The sequence below is a fragment of the Malaclemys terrapin genome, chromosome 9, assembly GCF_027887155.1.
Source record: "Malaclemys terrapin pileata isolate rMalTer1 chromosome 9, rMalTer1.hap1, whole genome shotgun sequence".
Lineage (NCBI taxonomy): Eukaryota > Metazoa > Chordata > Testudines > Emydidae > Malaclemys > Malaclemys terrapin.
Window position 1 is genome coordinate 48,445,948 of NC_071513.1, and position 6,110 is coordinate 48,452,057.

The following is a 6,110-nucleotide window of genomic DNA, read 5'->3' on the forward strand; positions in this document are numbered from 1 at the left end:
ATAGATAAGGTGTAGAAAACCTTGTGTAGATAAGGTCTAGAAAATATTGTATGTTGGCAAGAGTCAAAACAAGTAAGGAATTAAGATATCAAGATGGCCTATGTATAACGAAATGCAGCTGTCCCTCATTATTTTTTTTGTAATGAAAGGTATAAATGCAAAGTTTGTTAAGTACGTGCCTTGTTCCTGTTTGCAAACCATTCAATTTGCAATAATAGAGTATTGATTAGGTACAGCTTTATACCCCCTTTGTAGCAAATTATGCTAATAATACTTGTGCCAAAGTAGTTAATTGTTTTACTTACAAACCCCATGGGGGGTGTTTGGCAACTGGTCAAGCCTTATGGGATTGGCGTTTTGCTTTGCTGTTTTGTTTAGTGTATACCCAATCTAGTGGCATTGTGTATGCTACCCTGCGAGAGCGCTTTGTTTAAACACCGCATCTATAAAATAAAATAGGGGGGGATGTAGGAATGTGTTGCTCCCTAATCACAAACCTTGAAGAACGGCAAACTGTTCCCTTGGCAATGAGGCAGGAGTGACCTTGTTCTAGCGCCTATGTTTGGGAAAGTTATTTGGCTGATTTGATTGTTTCCTCGCAGCTGGCATTCACGCGCTCAAGAGATGGGTTTGTTATCTTATGTGCATTTATACTGCCTGGCCTTTTTATGCGCAGGAATGTAACCACTAAGAAGTGTTGTAAACAAAGTAAGTAAAGAATAAAAGCCCCAGGAAAAGTTCCTGGAGGTAGAGGGGCTTTTCGGCTACCACAGACCTGGCGTTCTGTTTCCTTTCCTGCGTCGTCACCACACCCCCCCTGTTTATAACACCTGTAGATCAGCGATGCTGAATTCTGTGGCAGCAGCCAGAACTTTTAAAATAGGGATGTTTTGACAGAAATGAATACAAACATGTTGGTTATTTTGATACAAAATTGAAAAGGGCCCTTGTCGTGATTGTAATATCCAATTACTACAATACAAGTCAGTAATAAAAGTACAAAGTGGACGCAAAATACGCAACAGTAGTGTGTTTGTGTGTGTGACATTCCTCAGGATACAATGTGAACAGAAGGACAGCTGTGTCCCCTCAAATCTTCTACCTGGGGAGAGCAATCATGCCTGGTCCTGCTCACACATAGTCTCTAATATGCAAAAATCACTCCCATCTGAATTGTACGCATGTCATAATATTACATTACAGGGTGACAGCAAATTCACAGTTCCAGGCTTGTCCCCAGAAAAATGTGTCTTGTACTGCCCAGCTCTTTCCTTCTGTGCATTACAAGCTCATAGAAAGTCTGTCATTTCAATAATAGAAAATGATATGCACAAATCATGTAATCCCAAATAGAGGTTCCCAAACACTTCACTCCAAACATATACTGGTTTAGATAAAACAATAAAACAAGTGAATTAACAAGAGAAAGATTTTAGGTGATTACAAGTCATGAGGCATAAAAGTCAGAATTGATTACAAAGAAAATAAAATATAAAACACAAACTAAATGAATTCAAAGCAAAGGCTTTTCTGATCTCATGCTTTTTGCTGAAAGCCTCCCAGTCAGGAGTCCGCCCCCAGTTCAGTGTTTCTTCAGGTGTTGCTGCCGTGAGCAGAGAGGAATGGAGGAAATAGGTAATTTGTGTTGAGTAGCCTCTATTCTTATACCTTTCTCTCCTCTTTGAGGATTATCTCCAGCTGGGGTACAGGCGACAGGAACCCTCAACTGTTCCCTTGCCTAAAAGGTAAATTTGTTGTTCACACCCTACTTCCTGTCAAAGAGTGGACGTTTACCCAGGTGATAGTCTATTTTATTATACTGACACCTAGCTGAGGTGCTTTTTGTCTCTGAGGAACTGTTTTGGGCTATTTTTCTAACATTGGAACATGTCACAACAATTCATAGAGTAGAATCTTATAATTTTACATACAAGGTTGCCACACATATTTTACCAGGACAATAATGTTTAGCAGATTATGAGTTTTCAAATGATACCTTACAAGACATACTTTGTACAAAATTTATCATGGTCTTGTAAATGTGATGAACATGGGGTACAGGCTGTCACAATGTGTGCAAATGTTTGTCTATGCATACAAAACAGCACTAATTTCATTGTTACAATTAACATATAAATTGTAAATGTCCTAATGGCATGTACACTTACATGTTGGTCTATGTTTCAGGCAAAGATAGCAAAGGAAGATGCAGGGGCTGTAGGAAATCAAATTCCACTCCTGAGATTTATATTCTGCAGATAAATGTGCTTAAATGAGAGCAGATAAAAATAATAATGTTCGAAAAAATCAGTGCAGTTGGTTTTATTAAGAAAATTATAGCAGAATGAAATTAAGATGAGGAAAGGAAGTTAAATCAGTTTCTTTAAATGTAGCCAAAACATAACATTTCAGTGAGTTTTTGGAAGGAAAACTGTATCTTCAAATAATTAGAAATGTCAGACAGTAACGTCCTTGAGTTTCTTGTTTGCTTTTAAAGTATGGATCTTTTATTATAAACAGGAATTTCCAGACACAAATGTTAAGGTTGAGCGTATTTATCAGTAATTCAACCTGAAACACATGGTATGGATGGTGTAGTTATCACAAAAACAAGTTGTCAAGGCTGATTCCCCACTCTGGCACTTCAAGTGCAAAAGGTGGGGGCCCCACAAGGATTTTAAAAATTAATACTGGCCACTCCATGTTTGTATTAAACTAAAATTAAAATACCTTTTCTCTGACCTTGGCTTGGTAAATGTGGCCACCACCCAAATGCAAACCCCCTTTCAGATCCCAGGAAGGCACACTTGGGAATTCCTTCTTGGGGGGTACCCTCAAGCCCTTACACACACACACACACACACACACAAGAGCTGAGAAAGAAAACAAGGAAATTAGCTGTTGACACCAGGTAATTTAACAACATATGCAACAAACCTCTTAGAACACCAAAAATCCAATCCTGTTCTTAACAAAAGGTAAATTTTATTAAAAACAAAAAGAAAGAAAATACATCTGGAACTTAGGCTTTTGCTAGATTTTAAAAGAGCAATTCCAAAAATTAAGCACCCAAAATAGCTCTCTTGAGGTTCAGCTTAAAGGTTACAAGCAAAACAAAAGCATCTGGGGTTAGCACAGAAGAGACCACAAGCCTTACAGAAAATAAAAGAAATAAACCTAATTGTGTCTATCTAAACATTCCCTGTCCCAGTGAATCCTTCTAGGTATGGACAATGATTTTTCATACCTGGTCCAAACATTACACAGCATTGCAGCTGCCCCCGTCTCTTCAGCCCGGAGAGAACAACAGAGAGACAAAGGTGAAGCTTTTTTCCCATTTTAAAAAGTTCTAGCCTTCCCATTTACTCTTTTGGTCAGGTGCCCACTCCCTTTCCTTTACCTGGGGAACTTTTTTTAACCCTTTACAGGTAAAGCAAGCAGCCACCAAGAGGGACTTTGTAGCTAACTGGCTGGCTGGGTGTCCATAAAAGGGAGCTACCTCCCCCCTTCATTTATCACACAAGCAATATAAATGCAGGAAACTGTGAGGTGCAGTTAAACTTGAGCAATCCAAAGATGTGAAGGCTCACCTGGCCAACCTTCACACTGCAGTGATGCCACAAGGAAAATAAAAATCTGCCTTTAAAAATCAGTTACAGCTAATTGGGGACTAAAAGCAAATGCCTTAACCAGACTGATGTTTGCATGGTGTCACTCCAGGACAGAGCTACAGTTATTTGGGTGCCCTAAGACGATACCACATTTGCAATGCTCTTGCCAGTTAGGAGCATTAGGCTGCAAATACTCAGAGACATGAATGTGTTGATGAACAGTGTTGCTTTGCTCTCCAGGTGGCCCAGCTCCCTGTCCTTGAATTGCTTGGTATTCGCCAAGAGGCTTCTCTCACAACATCCTTCACCAACATCCTTCAGACACAGGTACACTTGTGGCTACTCACAGCAGCTCAACTCTCAGGTTCCCCTGTGTCGTGTGTGTGGAGGCCACAGGAGAATGTTGACGTCTGTGGTGGAAATGCACCTGAATCATTGCCCTCAGCCTAGGGCTGGCTCCAGGCACCAGCCCACCAAGCTTGTGCTTGGGGCGGCACCTGGAGGGGGGCAGCGCAGTGCGGTGCTCTGGCTCCGGCTGCCGGGGAGAACGGGGCCACGGCAGGGCTTGCCGCCCTCCCCCCGGCGCTCTGGCCGCCGGGGAGAGTGGAGCCTCGGCCGGGCACTCCGCCCTCCTCCCAGGGCTCCGGCCACCCTCCCCCTCCAGTGCCCTCCCTCCGGCCGCCGGGGAGAGCAGAGCCCCGGCCGGGGCTCACCACCCTCCCCCCGGGGCTCCAGCCGCCCTCCCCCCCGGCGCCCTCCCCTGTCGCGCTGGGGGAGGGGCGGCCGGAGGCTTTTTTGCCTGGGGCGGCAAAAAAGCCAGAGCCGGCCCTGTCTCAGCCCAACTCAGTGCTTCCCCTTGCTACAGCCCTGCCTTGCAGGAAGGAGGGAGAAAATTCCCTCCGAGCAGCAGCAGAACTCCCTTCCCCAGGTGAGGGCACAGTGAACGTATGTTTGCATGGGGGGCGGGTTAATGGAGTTAGGTCTGGGCAAATGAGTAAATGATGGGGTGTCCAAAGCAATGAGAGAAGAGACTGCTAAGGAGACAGACTGAAATAAATTTCCCCTTAGAATCATAGAATCATAGAATATTAGGGTTGGAAGAAACCTCAGGATGTCATCTAGTCCAATCCTCTGCTCAAAGCAGGACCATCACCAACTAAATCATCCTAGCCAGGGCTTTGTCAAGCTGGCCTTAAAAACCTCTAAGGATGGAGACTCCACCACCTCCCTAGGTAACCCATTCCAGTGCTTCATCACCCTCCTAGTAAAATAGTGTTTCCTAACATCCAACCCCGACCTCCCCCACTGCAACTTGAGACCATTGCTTCTTGTTCTGTCATCTGCCACCACTGAGAACAGCTGATCTCCAGCCTCTTTGGAACCCCCCTTCAGGTAGTTGAAAGCTGCTATCAAATCCCCCCTCACTCTTCCCTTCTGCAGACTAAATAACCCCAGTTCCCTCAGCCTCTCCTCGTAAGTCATGTGCCCCAGCCCCTTAATCATTTTCTTTGCCCTCTGCTGGACTTTCTCCAATTTTTCCACATCCTTCTTGTAGTGGGGGGCCCAAAACTGGACACAGTACTCCAGATGAGGCCTCACCAATGCTGAATAGAGGGGTATGATAACTTCCCTCAATCTGCTGACAATGCTTCTACTAATACACCCAATATGCCATTGGCCTTCTTGACAATGAGGGCACACTGCTAACTCATAGCCAGCTTCTCGTCCACTGTAATCCCCAGGTCCTTTTCTGCAGAACTGCTGCTTAGCCAGTCGGTTCCTAGCCTGTAGCGGTGCATGGGATTCTTCCTTCCTAAGTGCAGGACTCTGCACTTGTCCTTGTTGAACCTCATCAGATTTCTTTTGGCCCAATCCTTCAATTTGTCTAGGTAACTCTGGACTCTATCCCTACCCTCCAGTGTATCTACCACTCCCCCCATCTTAGTGTCATTGGCACACTTGCTGAGGGTGCAATTCATCCGATCATCCAGATCATTAATAAAGATGTTGAACAAAACCGGCCCCAGGACCGACCCCTGGGGCACTCCACTTGATACCGGCTGCCAACTAGACATTGAGACATTAATCAGTACCCATGGAGTCCAACAATCTAGTCAGCATTCTATCCACCTTATCGTCCATTCATCCAATCCATACTTCTTTAACTTGCTGGCAAGAATACTGTGGGAGACCGTATCAAAAACTTTGCTAAAGTCAAGATATACCACATCCACCGCTTTCCCCATATCCACAGAGCCAGTTATCTCATCATAGAAGGCAATCAGGTTGGTCAGGTATGACTTGCCCTTGGTGAATCCATGTTTACTGTTCCTGATCACCTTCCTCTCCTCCAAGTGCTTCAAAAAAAAAACCCTTGAGGACCTGCTCCATGATTTTGCCAGGGACTGAAGTGAGGCTGTAGTTCCCCGGGTTCTCTTTCTTTCCTTTTTAAAATATGGGCACTATATTTGCCTTTTTCCAATCATCTGGGACCTCCCC